The sequence below is a fragment of the Callithrix jacchus genome, chromosome 3, assembly GCF_049354715.1.
Source record: "Callithrix jacchus isolate 240 chromosome 3, calJac240_pri, whole genome shotgun sequence".
NCBI lineage: Eukaryota > Metazoa > Chordata > Mammalia > Primates > Cebidae > Callithrix > Callithrix jacchus.
Genome location: NC_133504.1, coordinates 121,445,208 through 121,470,985, shown reverse-complemented (window position 1 = coordinate 121,470,985; position 25,778 = coordinate 121,445,208). Strand labels below are relative to the sequence as shown.

Sequence of the window (25,778 nt, the reverse complement as noted above, 5' to 3'; positions counted from 1 at the left end):
TGGCCGGGAGGAGGCAGTCATTCAAACTGCCTTTTGTGCTTGGATAATCAGGGCAGCCCAGGTTCCCAGCGGAGGTGCGTCTGTGGTGTCAGACACCTGTGTCTCAGCTCTGCCTTCCTGGGGCTGGCTTCTGAGGATCCTTTCTGGGCCGGAACCGCCTCTCTGGGCCACCTCCCCCAAGCCCCCGCGGTGGACCAGCCTTGGCCCCGTGTCACGCAGGACAGAAATGTCCAACAGATAACTGAGGACAATGGACGTGCCTAGGCATAGACTTCCTTAAGGTAAGTCTATTTTAACCCAGTTATTTCTCGCTGACATTATTTCTCCGTTGATCTTGGCAGAAATGCCGGTATTGGGAAAGTGAACTGAAGAGAGGTAGGGAAGTTGTTCAAGTTAGTTAGGCCTTTCTGATGAAATCACCAAGGCTTTGGACTGTCAGACGCTGACAAAATAATATAAAGGAATAAATAAAGATGTGCAGTGGGAGGAGAGAGCTTGACAAATGACTGTAGTCCTCTCAGGCAACGGGCACTTTTTCCTATTTGATGAGAAGCTCAAGTGAAACAGCATAAAGTAACTTTTAACTAAGACCAACAAATATCTATGCTAACTTGTAGAATAATACCAAGTCAGTCTGAATATCTTGGCTCCCTCCAATCATGCAACCTCAGGATTTATAGTCTAATTTTAATTATAACTTATTTTTAAAGTTATATTTAACCTTCTCATTTGGAATATGAAAGCAGCATTTCCTTTTTATGTTTGTTCAACATGGGTGAATCAATGAATTTCACTTCAACAGCAAAACTGGATTATATTGATTGGTTGGCTCACTCTTCTCATCCTTATGTTTCAGAGAGAAGGTTGGATTATAAATGCAAGCACCTAGATTTAAGCAACAGTTGAGATGCTTAGGAATGTTAAGCTGTGATTCTGATTAATCTTAAACTCTGCCCTGATTTCATTTTACTTGTAAATCAATTGACACATGCTACAGAGACTATCCTGTCTTTTCTCTGGGGTTGCTGTCAGCATATTTGTTAACTTGAGGATTTTATAATTGATGATTGATTAAAAAAAGACTGGTGGTTTGGAACTAGTGTTTTCACCCTGCCTGTTTTGTTATGATAGGAAGGAAAGTAATTTCCCCTTGGATTTAAACTTTTTCCATGGAAAACATTCTGAAAATGGGTAAAGTTTCCTTTATAAATCCATAGAGGTTCTGAGACTACTTTTCCCACCTCATTAATTTCAAGGATGTAAACACTTAGATGAAAGAAGGTGTTTACCAGTTCTCAATGATTCTGTTCAATAAACAGCAATAGGGCAAACAGGTCATTCAGAATTTGTGTTAATCATCCTCAAATGTGTTTTTTTATTCCAATGATTATAGCCAGTTGGAGTTTTCCATTCTTTTCAGCTCTTAGCTAACGTGTCTTTATAAAAACATTTTCCTATAATAACACAGTAACACTTAATATCAATATTAATATTACTGCTTTCATGAATAAAAGCACCAGAAATGGCATTACCCATCAGGTGAAATATGATCAGCACACAATCTTAAAGTGTATATAGCAATCACTTAAAAATATAATGTATATGTAAATGATTTTAAAATATAGATCCATAGGTAGATAGATACTAAGTGAATTTATAAATGTTGAAGGAGCTAAAGAGAAATGAACATTGGAAAGCTAAGTAGATATTGAATATTTAGCATTGATTTACGTTTCAAAAATCTACCTTTAAGTATGAATTACAAGCTACAGAATATATAAATCAAAGATAATTTCCTGGGTTAAAGATAAGTCATTTTTTGTATGGAGAGGGATAAATACCCTAATCATACCCTAATCTTAGCCTTAATCACTGTCTTTAAACATAATTACTATTCATAAAAACCCCAGTATCCTAAAAAGTCACCAAAAGGAAGAGAGAGGTTGCTGAAAAACTTCTTAACAATACTTCAAAAGTAAATAAAGTCACAAACCCCACATGTCATATGAAGAGTGTAGAAAGCCCTAGTCTGTACTCTAAATATGTAATTTAACACAATCATTAAGATAAATATTTTATTCCAAGGACACTAGAGAGTTAGATTGGAGGGCAAGGGGATTAAGTATCTTAAGTTTATTGTTTCCTGAGTGACCATTTTTAAAAGCCTCCATCTGGGAACTGTGGAATGCCTGCCAGGCTCCCTGACTGCTGTTTGGTGAGGGTCCCTTCTGGTGCTATGGACAGCATAACACACAATGGGGCACAAGAAAGCCTCGCATCCCCCCTCCCCCGAGATACACACTGCACCCCCTTGGCTCTGTTTGGAAGGTTCAGCTCTGCAAAAGTAAGGCTGCAAACATCAGACACCTTCCTCTCTCTGTTTCTGTCTCTCTGTCCCCTTCTTCCCACAGAGTCCAGCCTTGGCCACTGACGTTTCCTGGGTCGGGGAGGCCTGTGAGTTCAGAGGCTGAACACCTTGGGAAAGAACTCCCTTAGCTCAATGTGCTCTGGCCATAGGGAGCAGACAAGCAAGCTGAGTTTGGGTAGCCCTAGACACATGGAAAAAGAAACAGCTTCCTCACCTGCACCCGTCCATAGATGACTTCATTAAAATGTCACTGGTTCATAGGGAAAAGGTAACACTTCTTGTTAGGTCAAACCCCTAAAAGGCATGTTTTTAAGAAAACAAAAAATTTAAAAATCCCCAGCAGTCTTAATGATCACATTAAGACAGGTAGGAAGGTATACCTTTCAGACAAATGGATGATTTTGGAAGGCATGAACCTAAGCCGGCTCACATCGTTTTGCTTCTTAGTTGGACTGACTGGTTTAAAAAATGAAACCCAAATGGTAGCTGCAGAGTGGTATGGGTGGCATAGCATCTGATTCCATTGAGATAAAAGCTCTCAACAAACTGTGTGAACCGACACTGATAGAATGACTGAGGTTCCACAAGTGGTCAAGAGACCCCGGCATCAGACACTTAAGGAGGACTTTGCTTCTGCCCTGGACACCTGGCTTTAAAGTGAAAACTCTGGAGATGGAATGTAAATGAGCCCCACCCTGAGAAGCTATGGCTGCTCAGAAACACTTGTTTTTTTCACATGCCAAAGCTCCCTAATAAGCAGCAACGCTACCAGTAGCCTCCACCCACTGTGGTCAGCATTGCCCATCAGCCCTCTCAGGGCGGGGGTCCCAGCAATCAGCCTCTGAAGTGAGTCTGCAGGTTCTTCCCTTATCTTCACCCTGGCAGGAGTGGAAGCCCAGTCTTAGTGATCTGATATTTATCCAGTTGTGTCTCAGTTGTTTATTAATCATGGATCACTAGTTCTTCCATTTGAGGTAGGTCATATATCATTATCCTAGTTTGGAAGAGAGAGAGAAAAAGTATTAAATGGAAGAATTTGTCCGACACTACCAGGAAGCTGGTAAGAAGTTACAACCTCAAATACCATTCAGTTCTCCTTCCCGTTTTGTCTTTCTGTCAAAAGGGAAATCAGGGATCCTTAAACCTTTCCCTGAGCAGTTCTCTTTCGGCACTAAAATGCTTCAGGCCAAAAATATGCTGATTCTCTTAACTGGATCACTCTGTGACTGGGAGAGAGAGCGTTAAAACAATGAAATTAACTGGGCATGTGCTCACCTGAACAACTCAAACCCCAGTAAGTTGTTTGTAAAGTTTTTGTGAAGCCTAAACTAAGAACAGCACCTTCTCTCCTCTGGGTTTTTCCTGGAAAGATCTCATCATTTCATTTATAACAAATTTCAACCCTGGCCCCTTGACCAGGGAGGCCAGCTGCGGGTGAGCCGTCTGAAGGTGGCTGGCCTGCACTGCCTCCGAAGGTATTTCAGGAATGTTAATGGTATGCCTGAGTGGAGGCCTCAGAGCTCCGAGCTCAGGCCTGAGAACTGTTCTTGCGGCCATCTGTTGTGGCCCAGGAAGTCTCATAGCAACAGCTTCTCAAGAATGGTGCTTTTTTTTTTTAATTAAAATTAACTCACACAAAACCAAAAAAACTGCTCCACTGCTCAAGAAGAATCAGGACAGCATTCAGATTCTTTCTACAGAGTGATGAGCTTTTAAGGAAGAAAAGCCCCCTCATCCTTCATTCCTGTTCTTTAAATGAGCAATTTGTACTTGGTGTTGAGGTCTTAATTTTTTTTTTTTCTCCCCTGGGGTAGAATTCTTTTTTTTTTTTTGGAAAAGAATGGAGGTGAAACAAGTTTCCACAGCTGTGGAGAAAATATTCGGCAAAAACATGGTTAAGAAAAAAGTGGTCAGAGTTTTGAGATTTTTCTGGTATCCCTTGCTCTTAGCGATCCTGTCAGCAGCTGCCTTTTTCCTCCTCTGTAATAATGTGAGCTTTCTATGCCTGGCTATTTGGTTAGTGAAATGAACTTCTGACAAAGAGACTAATTTTACTATGATGATGTATGCCCTCCGGTATGAATCTCTTGAATCTGTGCAACAGCAGACCTCAGAAAAAGAGGTAGGGAAAGTAATATTTGTAGTTCTATATATATTTTTTCATCGATGAGACAGTAAACTGTCATTTACAAAAACTGAGCCTTTTCCTCAGGACAGAAGACACTGTAAAATGATAGCTACATGAAGCCTGGGCAGGCGTGCCAGACAAAGACAAAAGTATTCTATTCTGCTCCGCATTGCACCCCTTACTGGGCTATTTCAGGAAGGCACACCACCTCTCAGGGCACAGTGCTTCATCTGCAAATTGGATTCTTGCATTGTTAGGGAGGTTAAATATATTCACCTAAAAGGAACCTGGGAAAAGAGCCTTGAATCTGAATGGAACCTATAAAGAAGTATTATATGCTGTCATTCTTGCTGTGGCACAACGCTGGGAGAACATTTTCATGAGAACTTTTAGATCTCCTTCATTTTTTAGTTTGGCACATTTCCCTCAAGTTTTGTGAAATAAAATTTCCCAATAGAGTTGCAAAATATTCCAAGTGATTTTTTTTTTTGAGACAGAGTTTCACTGTTGTTACCCAGACTGGAGTGCTATGGCATGATCTCGGCTCACTGCAACCTCCGCCTCCTGGGTTCAGGCAATTCTCCTGCCTCAGCCTCCCGAGTAGCTGGGACTACAGGTGCGCACCACCATGCCCAGCTAATTTTTGTATTTTTAGTAGAGACGGGGTTGCACCTTGTTGACCAGGATGGTCTCGATCTCTTGACCTCGTGATCCACCCGCCTCGGCCTCCCAAAGTGCTGGGATTATAGGCGTGAGCCACTGCACCTGGCCCATTCCAAGTGATTTTTGACTATCATTACCTAATTCCTGAATATGGAACACACTTGGAATACTTCCTTATATTCTTGATTGGTGGTATGTATTGCTACTTACACATTATTCAGATCTAATACATTGCCCCTAGTAATGGCGCCAACCTACCCAGAAAGGGATCTGTACTTCAAGACTGGTTTCTGAAACACAGGTTCCTAATGAAGTTTTTCTTTCTATAAAAGGCATGACTCTTACCCTTTTTGTGTGTATTGCCTCCCATATAAAATATAACCACCAAATATTTATGAAATGCCTACCATGTGTCAGTTGGGTTTCTAGGTACCAAGTTTGGAGCTATGAACAAAAGCAGATAAAAAATTCTGGCACACATTCTAGTCAAGTGGCACAGGTAACAAGTCAGATACCACAAAGATAAATCAATTGTATTATGGGCTAGAAAATTATAACTGCTGTGAAAAACACATAAAGCAGAGAAGTACATCATATAATGGCAGAGACGGTATTGTGGCTTTCTAGGGTGTGGTGGATGGACCTGCTAAGAAGGTGATATTTAAAAGAAAACGTGAAAGAAGGGAGAAAATGAGCCTTGAAGGTTACCTGGGGAGCACTGTAGACAGAGAGAAGAGCATGTGCAAAGGCCCTGGGGCAGACAAGTTTGGGAAAGAGCTGGGAGGCTAGTGTGGAACTTTCTTAGCTGATAGAATTGAATTAAATATTCTATCAGCTAAGAATTGAATGTGGCCGAATGTGGCAGGGGTAGAGAGTGGGTCACTGGGAGTGAAAACAGTTAGCTTTTACTCTGAATAAATCCTAAGAGAACTTGCTTCACAGAGCAGTTATGAGCATTAAATGAAATAATTTGTGTGAAGCCTTCCATAGAGTGCCTAGCATGCAGAAAATCTTCTGTGCTTGTTACCTGTCATTCATTCACTTATTTTTACCATTACCTAGGATTTTGTGAACACACAGCACAGAACTTTGTTCTGATCAAAGCTAATTGTTTCTTATGAGAATTAAACTCCCAAACTTGGCCTCTTAAATATTCAATTCTATCAGCTAAGAAAGTCCCAAGTCTATATCATCACATATACACAGAAAAAAACTTGCTTTTAAAAAACTGACTTTGATTAAGCTAAATCATTGTTTTCATTTTGAAAGTTCCAAGTCTATGCTCTTTAGGGACAGGTGTATTTTGAGACATTTGTTTCCAATTTCAGCTACAAAAGTCTTGTTGAATTCCACTGAATTCGCATGATATCACAATGTACTCATGTTTGGGTATTGATAATGATTTCCTTTGCTAGGCAGCAGAATTCCAGATGGGGAGGAGCATACTGGAGATATAATGAAAATAAGGAATCAATGTGCTTTTCTTCTCCCCAGAGTCCTGAGGCAAGATTACCTTTCAGGGCACTTCAGGGACCCTTTCTCAAAATGATCTTCCCAGACGCCTCTTTGAATGTCTAGATTCTGTTGATCTCCTCCTTTGACCTGAGGGACTTAGGTATTTACTCATGTCGAGTGATGACATGAGTCATCATGAGACATGAGACATGAGCTCAGGAAATTTGAAGAAGACAGGGAATCCTTTTCTCCAAGTATATGAAGACCATCATTAAGAGTCAGGGATATCCTTGCTCCAGAACCACAGTAAGTGAGTTGGGAGCAACAAAAGGAATTACTTGATGATAACTAGAGATGCTCAATGAATGAAAATATCTGTCTAAAAATGTGTACTTTCATTATTAGAAATGTTTCAGGAGAGGCTGATTAATCAATCAGTAGTCAGAGGGGTTTGAGTTTATCTACATGATCTCTGCTAGGATCCCAAATCCACCAGGGGTTATTTCTTAATAACAAGAATAACCCCTGGTGGATTTGGGATCCTAGCAGAGATCATGTAATTAATGACTCAGAAAGGTACCATGTTTTTACCACTTCAACCCAAACACAGTAAAGAACATGGATGATATAATTTTATTATTATACTTTAAGTTCTGGGGTACATGTGCAGAACATGCAGATTTGTTACTTAGCTATACAAGTGCCATGGTGGTTTGCTGAATCCATCACTCCATCATCTACATTAAGTATTTCTCCTAATGCTATCCCTCCCTTAGCCCCCGACCCTCTGACAGGCCCTGGTGTGTGATGTTCCCCTCCCTGTGGCCATGTGTTCTCATTGTTCAACTCCCACTTATGAGTGAGAACATGCGGTGTTTGGTTTTCTGTACTTGTGTCAGTTTGCTGAGAATGATAGTTTCCAGCTTCATCCGTGTCCCTGCAAAGGACATGAACTCATCCTTTTTTATGGCTGCATAGTATTCCATGGTGCATGTGTGCCACATTGTCTTTATCCAGTCTATCATTTGTGGACATTTGGGTTAGTTCCAAGTCTTTGCTATTGTGAACAGTGCCGCAATAAACATGGGTGTGTGTCTTTATAATAGAATGGCTTATAATTCTTTGGGTATATACCCAGTAATGGGATTGCTGGGTCAAATGGAATTTCTAGTTCTACATCCTTGAGGAAGCGCCACACTGTCTTCCACAATGTTGAACTAATTTACACTCCCACCAACAGTGTAAAAGTGTTCGTATTTCTCCACAATGAATGATATAATTTAATATAGATCTGAAGGAATGATAAAACTACCCACAATGACTGGCCCTATTATTTATTCAGTTGGTCAAGTTCTAATCTTTTGGCTTCATGACTTCTGCTATTTTTTATGACATATGTTGTGTATTTTTAGTTGTCAAATTAGTAATCTTTACAGCATTCCTCTAATTATTAAACATGTAAACTTTAAAAAAAAATTGGGGGGAGAGCTTGACTTCTAAAATCCCTTCCAAATTTGTGTTTCTGCTTCCTTCCAAGATATGCTTATTAAAAACCCAATCTTAAGGAAACATCACCTTAAGTTCTTTTTAACTGACACCTTAGTTTGGGAATTCTGAGAGCCAGAGCAACTGATTGTGGAAGCCCTGTTTCACTTGGAGGCGGTAGCTAGGGCAGTCATCTTCTTGCAGTGTCACCATGGTCCCCAGCACTGATGATGCTCTGTGCCTGTGTGCAGTTTCTGGTGCTGTCACATCACTACTGCTGGCTGCCAGGTTGCTCAGTTAAGGTCAGTGGATAGAGTGGACTGAAGCTCTTTATTCTTTGGGAAAAACATTTCTATAGTACTTATTACATTTTCAGTGATTTGCAAAAATCCTATCTCTCTTAACCCAATGACAGAGCTACAGTTTTTGTCCCCATTTAACAGGTTAAACAACTGAGATACAATCCAAAGTCACACAGTGACAGGGACTTGAACCCAGGTCATCTGTCAACAGAGTCTGTGCTCTTAGCTGCTACATTGGATTTCTCATCCACAAATATCTAATCCTACGTGCTCTTTTTATTTGTTGTAGCTCTGCTGTTGATTTAGAGGGAAAACTGATATGGCATATTATTACACTTTATTGCCCTATGTGAGGGCAGAGAACATAACCTATTGATACCAGTGCCTAGTGTAGTGCCTGGTGCATGCAGATACTCAAATATTTGTTGGCTGAATGAGGGAGTGAGGGTGTGACATGAATAAACAATAGTAAGGCCATAGAAATGCCTTCCTAGTCTCAAGAGTCACAACGATACTTGTAATCGCAGGATGCTACTTACATAAAAACTTTTACTTTGAAAAGTTAAAAAACATAAAATCAGAGGTGAGGACATCATGGGACAAGCACAGTGTTTGAATTACAATGCCAACAATTTCACCCCTTATTAGGTACTCATTCATAGTTTAATTAATAAATCACATTGTATTGGAAGTGTAGCTCCACAGGACCCTGATGTCAGACTAACACCTGCTATGTGACAATTGGGAAGGGAACAGGGAACCATTGGAATGCCATGAATTCCACTAAATTGGGGCTTTATGTTTGATTTGGATTTGTTGCATTTAACAAATAGACATTGAGATTCACAGATTTGTTACAAGCAGAGAAAGCAAGCCCAAATCTTGCCAATGCCAGTGTCTGAGAGAACATTTGGGTGCAGTGAACATAAACCCACCCAGACCAACTCAAATAAAAAGAGGCTTCTTTGAAAGATATGAAGGAAGCTTGTGAAATCCAACTATAGGAAGCCAGGAATACCTCAACGTTAACCTAGTGGTTAAAAGCTCTTGGAGGCAGAAGGCCTGTGTGGGAGTTCCAACCTTGGCACTGCTGAATTTGTGACCTTGGATAAGTTACTTAATGTTTCTGGACCTCATTTACTCATCTAAAAAGTAGGGAATAATCAGTTTCTACCTTGTTGGGTTGTTGTGTAGATTAAGTGAGATAATATATATTAAGCACTTGGAACACTGCCTGACATGTAATAGGAACTCAATAACCATTAAGTCTTATTATTATTTAGAAAGTAGGTAGCTATTCACTTTCTTTTTGGACTGTATAGTTGCTCATTTCAGCTGACTTTGAACCTCAGTTCCATTGCTCTGTCTACAGACTGGCTTCCTGAAAGACATGGTGTCAGGGTTAATTTAATGTCATAGTGATGTCATCAAAGCTCCAGGTTTGTCTGTATTTTCATTCTACCACCTTTAGCATGATGATTTTCTTCCTTAGGTTTGTTCCTCATGGTTGCAAGATGGTTGCTGCGGCTCCAGGCATCACATCCTCACAGATCTGTGTCCAAAGAAGGAAAGGAGTTCTAGTTTCGTGTATTTCATCAAGAATGATAAATACTTTTTCAAAAATCGTCCTGCAAACTCTCTTTTTTTGGGGGGTCAGATCTCATTAGCTAGGCTATGTCCTATATCCTTGCCTACACTAACTAGTAACTGGCAGGGAGTCAGATTACCATGAATGATATAGATTAGGCAGGGTTAATCCCTTAGGGTGATGAAGGAGCTGCTTTCTGAGCACATCATTATCTGATGGTGTAATAGAATCAAAATTATACTTGTGGAGTAAAACAGGGGTTGGTGACCATTGAATAAACAATTATGAGGGCCTGTCTTAGATGAGCAAGTGTCTAAGCCAGGCGAATCAGAGGATTTCTTTGGAATTTTATGTTTTCATGCACGGAGTCTAAGAGGAGGCAGCAGTCTCTTTTGCAGTTGTTCATCTGGGATAAGGTAAACCTGAAGTTCTCTGCTCTGTGGTTGTCTTCTGTGTACTTTGCCCCCACATGCACACACACTGAATCCTGTTGGTGTACATGAAAGTGAGGTCTTTTTCTCACCTTGCTCTCTATGTTTATACTGTCATGCCCCACATAATAACATTTGGGTCAACAACAGACCCCATGCGTGACAGTGGTTCCGTAAACTGATAACGGAGCATATACAGAAACGTGATACACAGCACTTGCTATTGGCCCTGCAGATCAAGTAGGGGAAATGTTTGATCTTCAGTAATGTGCTGGGACGGTTGTTTTGTCGTATAAAATATAGCCAGGTGTGGTGGCTTGTGCCTATGATCTCAGCTACTTGGGAGTTAGAGGCAAAAGGATTGCTTGAGCCTGGGAGGTAGAGGCTGCAGTGAGCTGTGATCACACCACTATATTCCAGCCTGAGCAACAGAGCAAGACCCTGTCTCTAAGAAGAAAAGCGAAAGGTGTTGTATATAACATCTAGGTTTGTGTACATACTGTCTCTGATGTTTTTGCGATGAAATTGCCTAATCCAGGCTGGGTGCGGTGGCTCAAGCCTGTAATCCCAGCACTTTGGGAGGCCGAGGCGGGTGGATCATAAGGTCAAGAGATCAAGACCATCTTGGTCAACATGGTGAAACCCCATCTCTACTAAAAATACAAAAAAAAAAAAAAATCAGCTGGGCATGGTGGCGCGTGCCTGTAATCCAGCTACTCAGGAGGCTGAGGCAGGAGAATTGCCTGAACCCAGGAGGCGGAGGTTGCAGTGAGCCAAGATTGCACCATTGCACTCCAGCCCGGGTAACAAGAGCAAAGCTCCGTCTCAAAAAAAAAGAAATTGCCTAATCTTGTCACGTATTCCCATCGTTCAGCAATGCATGACTGTGTCTAGATGTATAGGTAGGTAGATAGGCACAGACACACAGACACACACACACACACACAGACACACACTCTCCAGTGGATGCTGTCTCTCTCAAGGGATAACCTGACAATAATTTCCAGTCCCTGAGGCCATCTCCATCCCTGGCCTTCTCAAGAAATTCCCATTTTTGCTTGAATTTCTCTGTTGGTGTCACTTCATCATTTGCAACAACAGGAACACAATCCCATCAGAACCATTCTAAGCTTCTGGGATTCTGTCCCTCACATCTGCTAGTGTGTGGACCTGGCTCACCCCAGTGCCATCACTGGGCTCTACCCCAGGTGCCCCACAGCTCTAGAGCCTTACCACCTGATAAACTCAGCCTTGCCCAGCACCAGGTTGCACCAGCAGCAATGCGAACAGCTCCGCCTATAGCTGAGCAAGAGCAGGTTCAGCCTCACCACTTCAATGGGACCTTGTTGGGGATCATGTCCTCCTAGAATAGATGAGAACGGGGAGACAGTAACCTCTGTCTCTGATAAAGGTGTAATATCTGCCCAGTCTTTCCTAAAGTGACTCAACGAAAGAGACCACCCGATCGACAAGTACATTTTCATAAATAAAATGACTTGATTTCAGATATACAAGTGCCTTTGTTTGACAGGGAGTTTAAATCTGGTGGCTGTATTCCTTTTGGCCTGACTTAAATAGGCAAAGAGAGTTGTGGATTCCTATCAGTGGGGAATCAGTAAAGGATTCGAGAAGGAAGTGACTAGGAGAGCAGAGCGAAGTCATAAACAAAATCAGTGTGGCCATGAGGGGAAGGCCAACTGGATTAATGAGAAAAATCCCATGGAAGGTGGAAATATAAGACATGGAGACTCATTCAGGAAGTATAGATAGTTTTTTTCATATTTATTTTTCCTATTTTGTCATGCAAATGGTATAAACATTTGTGAAACTAGAGAGTCATACAAATTCCCATGCACGCACCATCCAGCTGAATGGCTCTTGTTAAGTAGAACAAGACAAGGAGAAGATGAAAGAAAGGAGCAGGACCCAGTGAAGGACAAAATGTTCCATGACAGATCCATGAGTGAACTTGTCAAGAAGGAACAGGAAGCTGAAATCCAAGATGTTTATTCTTCTAAATCATAGGTTAATGAAATAATTGATAAATGAGATCTGGCTTCTAGTTATTTGAGTAGGGATTATGTACTTTGAGGAAGCAGATCCCCTGTTACGTAATCTCCCAATTGCTGTTGTGGGGGGACCAAAAGGCCCCCATCTAACAAGGTGACAAGGCTCAGACAGCAAGAGGCAGCATTTGTTTGTTTGGCATTTAGCAACTTCTTATCTACAGTCTCCCAGGCACTGCTCTAGGCTTTGCGGACATGCAATTCTGAAGGACTGGGTTCTTGCTTTCTGAGAATGCAGCACCTACTGGTGAAAATAGATGAGAAAAATGTATGCTTATAGCAGGCATGCTGTAATGAAGTTTTTCTGGTAACATAGAAAAGATGAAAGCTGCTGGGCGCAGTGGCTCACGCCTATAATCCCAGCACTTTGGGAGGCCGAGGCGGGTGGATCATGAGGTCAAGAGATCGAGACTATCCTGGTCAACATGGTGAAACCCTATCTCTACTAAAAATACAAAAATTAGCTGGGCATGGTGGCGCACACCTGTAGTCCCAGCTACTCGGGAGGTTGAGGCAGGAGAATTGTTTGAACCCAGGAGGCGGAGGTTGCAGTGAGCCAAGATCGCGCCATTGCACTCCAGCCTGGGTAACAAGAGCGAAACTCCATCTCAAAAAAAAAAAAAAGAAAGAAAAGATGAAAGCTTCTTGTAGGAGGATGATTGTCTTGATCTTTGGAAGGATGAACAGGTGTTAGGTAAATGGATTTAGTGAGCAAAGGTGTTCTAGCTAGACAAAGTAAATTATGCAAAGGGAGAGAGGTACCCAAAGAGAACCTTAGCCAGGGCTGCAGGGTTGATGGCACACTTGTGACCTACTAAAAGACAAGGTGGGGATGAGGTAGGGGTGGCCAGGAAGTGGGAAGCAGGGGCTAAAATTCAGCCTGGGCTTTGCCCCCTGGTGCAGCTGTATCCACCTGGAGAAAGAGATGGCGTTTTCTGGTTTGACAAGGGGCCACATTGGGGGTAGCCCTGTCTGAGCGTATTTGGTATTCTTTGACTAAAGAGTGTGTGCGAGGATGCTCATGAGTTTGAACAGAACCCAGAAAGGTGGTGAGGCATTAATAAATAATTAAAAGGCAGAGTAGTGACAAAATCAGACCTGCGCTTGCAAAAGACCATTCTTGCTGCATTTTGGGAGCTGGTTTTAAAGATGTTAAGTCTGAAGCAAAAGAAACCAGTGAGGAAAGGCTGGTTCAGGTGAAAAATAATGGGGGCCTGAATGGCAGCTGTGGGAGGGGAAGGAAAGGAAGTGGTGCATTGAATATCCAGAAGGTACAGCAGGCAGACTTGGTGATCGGCTGGCTCCTTGGGTGCAGGGGAGCAAGGTGAGGAGGATGACTCCCAGGGTTTCAGCTTCAGCAGGCTCAGTGGAAGGTGATCACATTCCAGCAAAGATCAATAAACCCAAGAACTTTGCCGCAGTGTGTGCTGAGGTGTTACCTGTTGAATAATAACAATAAAAGAGTTCTTTATATTAGCATGGTGGTTAAAGATTAAAAGGAAGGCTTTAGTATTACCTTTTGAAACAGAGGAAAAACACCTTGATCTTGGGTTGTGTCCCTTCAGAGAATGAGCAATTGATATGAAAGAAAACTGTAGGGTCTCTTGCATTGCCATTCCATTCAAGTACAGCAAAATCCCCCTTAGTGGATAAACTGGCCATTCAAGATAGGTCAGAGAGTAATGACCAGCTGCAGAAAGTGAGTTCATCTCCTTTCTTTGTTTCAAGATGAAAATAATATAAATCTAGGATATCTCAAATCCTTTCCCATTGCTTTTGGAGAAAGCAGGTTTGGTTTTGTTTCTGGTGGTGGACATGTCAGCAGCATTCTTTCCATCTCCCTGTGGTTGTCGTGATGGTGTCCTAGCACAGGCTTTGAAGTTGAATGGTCCTGAGTTTGAATTCCTAGTTCATCACCGTCTGTCACTTTGGGCAGAATACTTATCTCTGTGAACATCATCTGTAAAATGTAGGGAAATATGGTTTCCTCATGGAGCTGTTATGTGGGTTAAGGGACAAGGAAAGGGGGTCCTTGGCACAGGACCTGTAGCACATGCTGGTCACAAGTGGTGGTGCTATTGTACTTGTTAATGCCGGTGTTCAGATATTAAGAAAGGATATAACACCTGGAATCTAGCACTTTAGGAGGCTGAGGCGGGAGGATCACTTGAGCCCAGGACAATGTAGTGGACCCTGTCTCTACAAAAAACATTGTTTTTAAAAATTAGCCAGATGTGGTGGCACATGCCTGTAGTCCCAGCTACTCAGGAGGCTGAAGCGGGAAGATGGCTTGAGCCCAGGAGGTCAAGGCTGCAGTGAGCCATGAACATGCCACTGTATTTGGTCTAAAGGAAAAAAAAGACTTGCTTTTGCAGCCTTTGATTATTTTATGGGCTTGCATCTATTAGATGCTGACCATATATTATGTTGTCTTCTTTATGGGTTAACCTGAGAACAAAGAGTTCCATGCCACGTGAGTCAAAGAGCAGGTTATATACATGACTTGCTCCTTCCGGATGTGTCTTGAGGTACTGTGCTTGTGACAGAGAAGCATACCATTAGACTATAGAAATCACTGGAAAGAAAACAGAAAACTGGTACTTTCGGCTTTCACATGATCAAGGTGTTTTCCTAGGATAGAGTAGGCCACTGAAGCTACATGATATTACATTAATAATTCAACAAAGCACATTGATTAACTACCGCCCACGACTTCAGCAGCTAATAGCACTAAAAAAAATGGACTTCAATTTTCTTATCAAGAAACGGTCTTGATAAGACACCAAGTGACTATAACTTTGGTCATCGCTCTGGAATGTCTCTGTTGGTGCTGCCAGTTTTCATTGCCCATAGGTGCAATGTGGAAATTTTTATAAATGCTCCCATTTAATGCTTTTACAAATTAACAACATTTTTATACGGTATTGTAACTGAAAACGAACAAGTATTCTTCTTATCTCACCTGTAGAAAAGGGAGTGGTGAGAATTCGGGAGTTAATATTGTAAAAACAATAAGAAATACATGTTTAAGTATTACTGGTTTTGATTGGCACTGAATCCTCATGAAGCATCCATGAGAATCAAACAGAACCAGGGACTAGGAAAAGTGGAAAGTCTGTGTTCTTGTATTACCCTAAAATCTATTAGGTTCGTGCAAAAGTAATCATGATTTTTGCAATTACTTTAATGGCAAAAACCACGATTACTTTTGCACCAACCCACGCCTTTGAGAAGGAAGAGAAGTTTTCAGCGTGTTTAAAATTAGCCATCCATAGTTTGTTGTAAAAGGGAAAGAAAATTAGGTGACAGTTAAAAATTTAAATCAGTGGTTCTCAGCTAGAGGCGATTTCCCTCCAAGGGACATTTAGCAAAACCTGGAGAGATTTGGTAGTCACAACTGTGTGTGATGTGGGAAGGGGGTTGTGCTATTGGCATCTAGTAGGTAGAGGTCAGGGATGCTGCCCACATCCTGCAATGCACAGGAAAGGCCCCCCCAATAGAGAATTACCTGATCTGGTCCCAAATGTCAGTAGTGCCAAGGCTGAGAAACACTGAGTTAAGTTAACAGCTGCTGGGAGCTTCCAGCATGGGACTGTCTCTTTCAGCAAGGAATTAGCCATCCTGTTAATTGAAATTATTTTCCTTAGGTTATGTAGGGAAAATATACTCCTCTACTTTCTTTCTTTCTATTTATTTATTTATTTTTAAGATGGAGTCTCGTGCCTCTCTACTATTTATTTATTTATTTATTTATTTATTTATTTATTTATTTATTTTTGAGACAGAGTCTTGCTCTGTCACCCAGGCTGGAGTACAATGGTGCAATCTCTGCTCACTGCAACCTCCACCTCCCAGCTTCAAGGGGTTATCCTGTCTCAGCCTCTCGAGTAGTTGGGACTACAGGTGCACTACCACGCCCAGCTAATTTTTTTGTATTTTAGTAGAGACGGGATTTCACTGTGTTGGCCATGCTGGTCTCCTCAGGTGATCCACCCACCTTGGCCTCCCAAAGTGCTGGAATTATAGGCGTGAGCCACCGTGCCTGGGCTTACCCCACTACTTCTTATAGGTTTAGTTTAGACTAGATATCTTCTTTATACAGAGCTCTCAAATTATCAGACAATTCAGTTCCCAAAGTCTTCAGGCCAGGTACTTGATAGATTGTGGGTGCAAAACAACAAGCAGGTTGGCTCAAGGGTTCACTTCTCAGCTGGTTGAGTCAGACTCTGTGGGGACACAGCTGTTTTGTAGTGATAAAGAGAGCAGAATAAAGAACTTGGTTGAGGAAATGCCTTCACATTTCAACACTCCTCTTCAAGGAAAGGGAAAGTTGGCTTTTCAAATTCTTGCTAAGTGTGAAGCCATCCAGGAGCAATTACAGAATCTGTTTTCCTTGACTTAGTTCATGAACTATTTATTGAGCACTTACCGTCCCAATCCCTGTGATAAGTACTGCTCCTGATACAAAGAAAACTCAAATGATTTTAAGACTAACTAAAAAAAAATTATAGGGCTGGGCATGGTGGCTCAGGCCTGTAATCCCAGCACTTTGGGAGGCCGAGGCAGATGGATCACAAGGTCAAGAGATCAAGACCATCCTGGTCAACATGGTGAAACCCCGTCTCTACTAAAAATACAAAATATTAGCTGGGCATGGTGGCGCGTGCCTGTAATCCCAGCTACTCAGGAGGCTGAGGCAGGAGAATTGCCTGAACCCAGGAGGCGGAGGTTGCGGTGAGCCGAGATTGCGCCATTGCACTCCAGCCTGGGTAACAAGATTGCACTCCAGCCTGGGTAACAAGAGCGAAACTCCGTCTCAAAAAAAAAAAAAAAAAAAAAAATAGCCATTTTGTGAAGAGGAAGATTGAGCAGTTGTGGCCGTGTTGCCGACCTCGAGCAGCAGGCGGCTTCTCCGTGTAGAACCCGGGAGTAGGAGACTCAGAATCGAATCTCTTCTCCCTCCTCCCTCCTGTGAGAGTATTTTGATCTTCAGCTACATTTTCGACGTTGTGATAAACCTTATCATCAAACACAATGGCCAGCAACGTTACCAACAAGACAGATCCTCGCTCCATGAACTCCTGTGTGTTCATTGGGAATCTCAACACTCTTATGGTCAAGAAATCTCAGGGGGAGGCAACCTTTTCCAAGTAAGGCAAAATGGTGGGCTGCTCTGTTCATAAGCGCTTTGCCTTTGTTCTATATATTAATGAGAGAAATGCCCAGCCTGCTGCAGCAGGAGAGGATGGCTGAATCATTGCTGGCCAGGTTTTAGATATTAACCTGGCTGCAGAGCCAGAAGTAAACCGAGGAAAAGCAGGTGTGAAACGATCTGCAGTGGAGATGTATGGCTCCTCTTTTGACTTGGACTATGACTTTCAAAGGGATTATTATGATAGGACGTACAGTTACCCAGCACGTGTACCTCCTCCTCCTATTGCTCGGGATGTAGTGCCCTCGAAATGTCAGCGTGTATCAGGAAACACCTCGCGAAGGGGCAAAAGTGGCTTTGATTCTAAGAGTGGACAGCAGGGATCTTCCAAATCTGGAAAGTTGAAAGATGACCTTCAGGCCATTAAGAAGGAGCTGTCCTAGATCAAACAAAAAGCGGATTCTCTCCTGGAAAACCTGGAAAAAACTGAAAAGGAACAGAGCAAACAAGCAGTAGAGATGAAGAATGATAAGTCAGAAGAGGAGCAGAGCAGCAGCTCCGTCAAGAAAGATGAGACTAACGTGAAGATGGAGTCTGAGGGGGGTGCAGATGACTCTGCTGGGGAGGAGACCTACTGGATGATGATGGTAGTGATGACCAGCTGGAGTTGATCAAGGATGATGAAAAGGAGGCTGAGGAAGGAGAGGATGACAGAGACAGTGCCAATGGTCAGCATGACTCTTAGGCACATAGTGGGGTTTAGAAATCTTATCTCTTTATTTCTTTACCTAGGCGCTTGTCTAAGATCAAATTTTTCACCAGATCCTCTCCCCTAGTATCTTCAGCACATGCTCACTGCCCTCCCCATCCTTGTCCTTCCCATATTCATTAATTCATATTTCCCTGTGCCTAGTCCCATTTTCACTCCCTTTGATGCTCCTAGTAGTTTTTTGTTGTCTTACCATGTAATTTTTGCTTTTAATTTTGATACCTCTTTATGACTTAACAATAAAAACGATGTATGGTTTTTATCAACTGTCTCCAAAATAGTCTCTGGTTATGAAGGGAGTACAGTTCTTTTCATTCATACATGAGTTCAGTAGTTGCTTCCCTGACTGCAAAGGCAGTTGAGTAGCTCCTGAAAGCAGCTTTGAGTTAGACGTGTGTGTGTTACACCCCACATTAGTGTGCCGTGTGGGGCAGTTCAACACAAATGTAATGACATATTTTTGTGAATGAGAGTTGGCATGTCAAATGCATCCTCTAGAAAAATGACTAGTGTTACAGTCTTAAGATTTGTTTTCTGCCGGGCGCGGTGGCTCATGCCTGTAATCCTAGCACTGGGAGGCCGAGGCGGGTGGATCACGAGGTCAAGAGATCGAGATCATCCTGGTCAACATGGTGAAACCCCATCTCTACTAAAAATACAAAAAATTAGCTGGGCATGGTGGTGCGTGTCTGTAATCCCATCTACTCAGGAGGCTGAGGCAGGAGAATTGCCTGAACCCAGGAGGTGGAAGTTGCAGTGAGTCTGGGTAACAAGAGCGAAACTCCGTCTCAAAAAAAAAAAGATTTGTTTTCTAAAGTTGATACTGTGGGTTATTTTTGAGAACAGCCTGATGTTTGTAACCTTTTTTCCTCAAAATAAACAAGTCCTTATTAAACCAGGAAAAAAAAAATGACAAAGTCCTGTAGGTCATCCCTTTATCTCAGAAAAAAAGAAATGTTGGACAAAGGATCTCTCTCCTAGATTTTATGTTAGCTGTATCTTACAATGTATAAAGTTAAATCCACATTCTATGCATGTAATTGTCTATTGAAAGCTGTAAAAATATACAAATTTCTAATACATGACTCAGTCATATGCTAATTTTCTTGATTTTTTTTCCTTTAGAATGCTTTTGCTTTATCTTTGAAAGATGACCCAGTTCTCAGGCTTACTATTGGAGATACATTGATATATAGTAGGCAAAATTAAATTTAATTACAATACATAAACTTGATCATATGAGAAAGGTTTTAAATTGGACCTCTCTTGGTCCAGCCTATAGGAAAACAAATTACTTTTCATTATGTGAATGCATCTCCAGACACTTCAGTAGAACTTACTGTACAAATACGACAGAAGAGGTAGGAAGGTGGACCCTGGAGCCAGACTACCTGGATTAAAATCCTGCCTCTGCCACTGATACTCTGTGACTGTGCAACCTTAGATCACTTCCCTCCTGGTGCCTCAGCGTCCTTTTCTTCAAATTGAGGATAACAGTCATAGTATTTTCCTTAGAAAGTGATTACAAGAACTGAATGAGCTAATGCATGTAAATAGCACATAGTAAATGCTCAGTATACATTATTTTTATTGTCATTATTGTTGTGTTTTATTTTATTTTTCTATATTTGTACTAAAGATGCATTGATGGATGGAGCCGTTGCAGCTTGCCTAAGTGCAATGTGGTATAAAGTCTCCTTATTTTGATTCCACGTGTTCCTTGAAATAGTTATCTTTTAAAAACACATATTTGGCCGGGCGCAGTGACATATACCTGTAATCCCAGAACTCTGGGAGGCTGATGCAGGCAAATCACGAGGTCAGGAGAGCAAAACCATTCTGGCTAACATGGTGAAAGCCTGTCTCTACTAAAAATACAAAAAATTAGCTGGGCATGGTGGCAGGTGCCTGTAGTCCCAGCTACTCAGGAGGGTGAGGCAGGAGAATCACTTGAACCCGGGAGGCAGAGGTTGCAGTGAGCTGAGATGTGCCACTGCACTCCAGCCTGGGTGACAGAGCAAGACACACAAAAAAACTGGACAAAACAAAACAAAAAAACCATACTTTGGAACAGGACATTTATTGACTGATTTATGAGCAAAGCCTCTGACTTTCTGTGCAGTATCACCACATGAAGTAATGGAATAACACCAACATCTTGTATTCTTAAGCCTCTAGAGCATCTCAGTCTTCAGGCAGCAGAGGAGGGCATTTGTTAGAATTGGAGCCTCTAGCTGCCTTGGAAGAGGATGCTTTCAACTCGTTTAGCCTGTTGTAATACTTGCGGGGGGTACTGGTTGATTGCGCTTTAAATCTGTTGATATCAAATATGGGCTGGCTATATTTATGCCGAGTTGTTGAGATATTATGTAATATTTATTGTTCCTAAAGCAGGATAGGATGAAAATGCTATACACAAACAGGTTTCTAGAGCATGTCTCACTTGCTCTCCTCCATACAGACACATGATTGCTTTTGAGCTTAACTACATTTCTTATGGTATCTAAGTTGCCTGTGTTATTCTGGTGAGCAAAGGTGTTTGATCAAAGTGATCTCCTGAAAGTTTGAATTTCCTCGTTAAAATGTTCAGATGGGAACTATTCACCTAAAGAATACCATAAAGATATTAGAAAACATTGCTTTTTTTTGTTGTTATTTTGTTTGTTTATTATGAGATGGAGTCTTGCTCTGTCACCCAGGCTGGAGTGCAATGGCATGATCTTGGCTCACTGCAACCTCCACCTGGGTTCAAGCAATTCTCCTGGCTCAGACTCCTGAGTAGCTGGGACTACAGGTGCATGCCACCACACACAGCTAAATTTTTTTGTATTTTTAGTAGAGACCGGGTTTCACCTGTTAGCCAGGATGGTGTCGATCTCCTGATGTCACCATCCGCCCACCTCAGCCTCCCAAAGTGCTGGGATTACAGGTGTGAGTCACTGCACCCAGCCAGAAATCATTGTTTTTTAAGCATTGATGCTGGTAATTGTTAGTGTCTGAAACTTTTGAAATCAAAAGGATGCTGAAACACTAAAACAGTAAGTTTTATAAGACAAAAGTAACCTTGCGTTCAAAATAAGAGGTCTAGGAATTATATTCTATTGATTTCAGATTGAATTTGTAGTAAATAAATAATTACCTCTATATAAGGCTAAGAATTTACTCATCTATAAAACCAAAAAGGTGAACTCGTTAATCTCTAGGGTACATTTTGTCTCTAAAATTTCAAAAATCCATCTAATATGTTTCCCTGGATTGAATTCCTCAAGGGTCAAGGTGCATGCACCTTTGACAGAGTGCTGAACGAAGCATTACTAATAACCATTAAACTGATATGGATTTAAATGCCTCTTCTACAGCTCAAATGTAGGCTTGAAAAGTAATGTCCCCATGGTGGTAAAAGCGTCAGTATGAGTGTATGTGTGGAAAGATTTGTTGTAGGAAGATCAGTCAGCCCTATTTCATGATGACTTCAATGGTGTGGGCGCAGCAGTGGAGCCACGGCCTTGATGGCATCATCAGAGTGAATTTTAATTAAAAACGAGTGGAGAAATCGACAGCCAGGATTTACCCAGGAAATAACTAAATGACATACAGCTCAGAAGAGATATTTTGAGGCACAATTTTATTGCATTCTAGTGGGAGAGAATAGTTCTCCTTATAAAAATTCTAAGAAAAGTTGGAAAAATAATGAGCACCATAAATTAGATTTGAATTTGGCATGCACTGTAGCTGCAACACATCCCATTCTGTGTCCCCTTAAACTGTTGGAGAGCAGGCAGGTATAACTCATCCCTGTAACTTGGGTAAGCAGAAATTAAAATAATTTTATTTAAGAAACAAATAGCAAAAAGAGGAAACTATAAAGAAGAACTGTGCAACTCAGCTAAGTGACAACAAAGGGAAAAAACCTAATGAAGTTGCTGAAGAGGGGGAAATACTTTTTTAGTGGCGTGAATCTCAGGACCAAACAACAACAACAAAATGACAAGATGTATGCTTTTAAATAGATGAAAAAAAATCCTTGTTTTCTAAAATGTGACTTTAAAGACACTTGGTAGAAATTCTAATAGCTACAGTTCAATTTCTTTCTATAATAACACTTTTGATACAGAATCACTATCATATCATAGTTCCAAAAATGTATTAAAGGCACAATATTACATATTTTAAACAAACAAATATTTTTAAGTATCCTACTGACTGCTGCTTACCAGTGTGATGCACATTAGCTACTATGAATGTCAGCTTTCGTGTCTGTAAAATGGGAGTAAAGGCTGGATGCGGTGGCTAACACCTGTAATCACACTTTGGGAGGGGGGCGGATCATTTGAGGTCAGGAGTTTGAGACCAGCCTGACCAACATGGTGAAACCCCCATCTCTGCCAAAATACAAAAATTAGCCAGGCCTGGTGGCAGGCGCCTGTAATCTCAGCTGCTTGGGAGGCTGAGGCAGGACAATCACTTGAACCCAGGAGACGGAGGTTGCAGTGAGCCAAGATCGTGCCACTGTACTCCAGCCTGGGCAACAGAGTGAAACTCCCTCTCAAAAATTAAATAATAAATAAAATGGGAGTAAAAACCTTTATCTCCAGAGTTCCTGGGAGTATAAATGACATGCATTTTCATTAAATTGCATACGTAGAATTTAGTGGGTAGCTGGCAGGAGTCCAAAAAATGCCGTAGCAGCTTGCATGTAGTGGTCTTGGTATGCTAAACTCTTGACTCTGACAGTTTGCCTATTTTTTACCAAATCAGCTTACTGAACCTCAATTCAAAATCTTCAAAAATGGCAGGAAAACTGTGTGTGTGTGTGTGTGTGTGTGTGTGTGTTTATATGTATGTGTGTATGAGAAACATTTGAGATTTGCAGTGTGCTCAGGAATATAAAGCATTCTGGGAAAAAGATGTCATTCAAATGCAAATGAATACTGGTCATTTCCTCCAGTTTTATTGACTAAAAGTATCAGTTGCAACATCTCAAAATCTAATCTATTTCTGTTTTATGGAATTAAAGCTTGATTTAACGCATGTCTTGTGGTCCTTCTGGGTCTAGGAGATGAACAGACCAAAGTGGAAATAAACAAAGCCGGGAATCTTAAGCTAGAGTGTTGAGACCTATTCACTCCCACACCCGGAGGAATTTATGACCAGTAAGTTGCTCTCTAATGAGCACAGAACAAGAGCATTGCATCTTCTCTTAATTAGTTTGACAGATATTCATTTAAATTTGAAAAGATTCCCAGACTTGGGATAGCAAAGGAAAGTCTTGAATTTCTTTTGCATCTTAATTCTGTTTTTGTTGTGGTGTCTCTGGGGAATGTCAATATCTGAAGACAAATAAAAACTCATGTCTTCATCCTGGGACCTCCACATTTTCTATTTATTATTGGCCACAAACCACCAGGTTTCAGTTTGCAGCTGTAAAGTCGAACACAAAAGCAACAGGTTCTGCAATAATGCTGTTGGGCCTGGTTTCTAAGAGGGGTGGATTTTTTTTTTCTCTTGGTTAATAAAGGACAGAGTTTCAAGGCAAGCTTTAAATAGCCATCTTTACATCAGAATAAGTCACTTCGTGGGCATCATGAAACTATGAATTGTTTTTACCCATAGGGCATAGTTACCACCAGCCCTTGGTAATCCATGGAAATGAGTAATTGGGAGACCTTATATACTCCCAAGCCCCACCCCCACCCCCATTCTTTTTTTTTTTTTGGAGACATAGCTTCGCTTTTGTTGCCCAGGCTGGAGTGCAATGGTGCGATGTCAGCTCACTGCAACCTCTGCCTCCCAGGTGCAAGCAATTCTCCTGCCTCAGCCTCCCAAATAGCTGGGATTACAGGCATGCACCACCACGTCGGCCTAATTTTTGTAGTTTTTTAGTAGAGACGGGGTTTCACCATGTTGGCCAGGCTGGTCTTGAACCCCTGACCTCAGGTGATCCACCTACCTCGGCCTCCCAAACAGCTGGGACTACAGGAGAGAGCCACTGCACCAGGCCCCTCTAAGTAGTTCTAAGGCTTGCTCAAATTTGAGAAATACTAATGTAGCATAAGTGTTTAATAAATGGTGGCTGATATCAGCCAGGTGTTTAATAAATGGTGGCTCACACCTGTAATCCCAACACTTTGGGAGGCCGAGATGGGCAGATCACCTGAGGTCAGGAGTTCAAGACCAGCCGGGCCAACATGGTGAAAACCTGTCTCTACTAAAAATACAAAAATTAGCTGGGTGTGGTGGCAGGCACCTGTAATCCCAGCTACTCGGGAGGCTGAGGCAGGAGAATCACTTAAACATGGGAGGCAGAGGTTGCAGTGAGTCGAGATTGCACCATTGCACACCAGCCTGGGAGACAAGAGTGAAACTCCATCTCAAAAAAAATTGAAAAAAAAAACCAAAACTATATAAATGGTGGCTGATATCATTATAATAGTAGTTATTATTATTATGTATCATCAGTAACATATAAATAGTGCTCAATATAGTTTGATTTTTAGTACATTTCTTGATATTCTAATTTTGAAAATTAGTCATATTTGGCAAATTTTACTAAGTGAATTGAGATATACAATTAACAACACTTTTCTAACCATTCAACATTTAGGAAAGCTTGTATATGTTTTTAATTTCCTGGTAACTGAATGGAGAGGGGCAGTTACTTCATTTCTGGAATATACATTGAGCCTCACAAAGTCAAATAATCCTTTGTCCAGCCTCTTAGTACATCACAGTCCATACAGACAATCTGTTTTGGCTTTTTTGTTTGTTTTTTTAGAGACAGGATCTTGCTCTGTCAGCCAGGCTGGAACACAGTGGTGTGATCACAGCTCTCTGTAACCACGAACTCCTGGGCTCAAGCAATCATCTTGCTTCAGCTTTCTGAATGGCTAAGACTATAGGTTTGTGACACCATACCCAGCTAATTTTTATTTTTATTTTGCAGAGATGGGGTCTTGCTATGTTGCCTAGGCTGTGCTCAAAAGATTCTCCTGCCTCAGCCTCCCAAACTGTTGGGTTCACAGGCGTGAGCCACTGCAACTGACCCTCAGAATCAGTATCTGACCATGTTTCTCTTCAGGATCATAAGTCTTTTTAAAGAAAAAATATGAACAACCAAATTATGTTGTAGACTCTTAGTTTGCTTTCAAATGACCCCATTCTATCAAAATAGATTAGACATTAAGAGCAGTGTTAGCATGAGGTCAGGGGTTTGAGACCAGCCTGGCCAACATGGTGAAACCCCATCTCTCCTAAAACTACAAGGAAAAAAAAAATTAGCCGGGCATGGTGGCTGGTGCCTGTAATTCTAGCTACTTGGGAGGCTGAGGTAGGAGAATTGCTTGAACCTGGGAGGCAGAGGTTGCAGTGAGC

General features: G+C 41.5%; 1 protein-coding gene and 1 pseudogene across 4 annotated transcripts in view; both read left to right on the top strand.

Moving 5' to 3' along the window:
- The window catches only part of SHROOM3 (shroom family member 3), a 371,721-nt gene that overhangs the window by 167,379 nt on the left and 178,564 nt on the right, over nt 1-25,778 (top strand). For 2 of the 4 annotated variants that reach the window (XM_008993138.5, XM_078367042.1), the window contains exon 1: nt 60-281. The exons of the other annotated variants lie outside the window; for them this stretch is intronic. The gene's annotated coding sequence lies outside the window, so the exon portion shown is untranslated. Of the gene's footprint in view, nt 1-59; nt 282-25,778 lie in introns of those variants that run through there. 4 annotated transcript variants of the gene reach the window in all.
- Nucleotides 17,392-18,528, top strand: LOC144581806 (heterogeneous nuclear ribonucleoproteins C1/C2 pseudogene; annotated as a pseudogene).